This window comes from Propithecus coquereli, unplaced genomic scaffold (assembly GCF_000956105.1).
Source record: "Propithecus coquereli isolate 6110/MARCELLA unplaced genomic scaffold, Pcoq_1.0 Scaffold69, whole genome shotgun sequence".
In the NCBI taxonomy this organism is placed as follows: domain Eukaryota; kingdom Metazoa; phylum Chordata; class Mammalia; order Primates; family Indriidae; genus Propithecus; species Propithecus coquereli.
In genome coordinates, this window is record NW_012152951.1 from 975,078 (window position 1) to 976,222 (window position 1,145).

The 1,145-nt window shown below is 38.2% G+C and overlaps 1 protein-coding gene across 7 annotated transcripts in view; it reads right to left on the bottom strand.

Annotated features, from left to right (window-relative positions):
- Window positions 1-1,145, bottom strand: part of CACNB2 (calcium channel, voltage-dependent, beta 2 subunit) — a 336,969-nt gene that overhangs the window by 230,162 nt on the left and 105,662 nt on the right. The window lies entirely within an intron of this gene.

Consider the following 1,145-nt stretch of genomic DNA (forward strand, 5'->3'; position numbering starts at 1 on the left):
CTCATTAAAAAGCAATTGATTTTTCAATTGCATAAAAAAAATCTCTCTCTGCAGATGTCGTCTTTGAAAATCTTGGCTGGCTACCTCCCTACTACGGTGACTCCTGACATGTCAACTGTTGCATTTAAAAGACAAATGGCACTGAATATGTAGCAATTATAAAAATCTTCCAATTACAGGGGCTTTTTAATGCTTTTACTTATTTAATAAAATGGAATACTATCTTTGAGATTTGATAGGAGTATAGTTATCCCTTCCCTAACCACTCCCCCACTCCCATCTTCAACTTTATTTAGATCATATCAGATTTTTGACCTTGTTTGTCCTAGAAGTCTCACATATAATCTCTTCTGGTGGCCAATTTTCCAAGGTCACAGATTTTTTTTTTTTTTTTTTTACCTTACATCCTTAAGTATTGATTAGCTTTCTTTGTCAATTTTCTATTTGTTTTGCAGCCAGCAATTTGAAACGAGTGTTAAGCAATTCAGCACTGCAGTTCGGCCAGTCTGCATCAACCTCCTGTTCTCTCTCACATCACTCCCTGAAAATGAAGTGGCTGCATGTTAAAAAAAAAAAAGTATGAAAATAAAGCAAGCGCTTGCTCGGAGCCTGTCGGCTTGCGTGCTGCACAGCGTATTTCAATTAGCATCCAATCACGTTAAGTAGTGATACTTCAGTATTTGTGTGAGCCTGCCTTGCAGAATTTAATACTCAGACAGCCATTTTGCAAAAACACAGCAGGTCCACGAAATAAGGACTGTTTCAGGGACAGAGTCACAGGATGATAAAGCTGTTGTAAATGCGGGCGTTGTTGCAACATCTGTGCCATCCATCAGACGATTATCATCTACTATTTCTCTGAAGCTGTTCAAAATAGGATTTCACGTTAGCCTCTGTGGTTATCTTTAATTTGACAAACTCTGTAGTATTCCTTCCTTTTTTCCCCCCATGCCATAATTCAAATAAGAAATACAGGACTGCCCTAGGGAAAAGAGAATATCAACTGGTTTGAACTGAGATCTCCGAGACAATGGACTTCCCAAACCAATCCCCGTGCAGGTTATTTCCAACCTTAAGCAGAGTAACATGGCACAAAAGATAGAGATAAAAACGGGAGGAGGAAAAAAAAAAAAAAAAAGGAATGT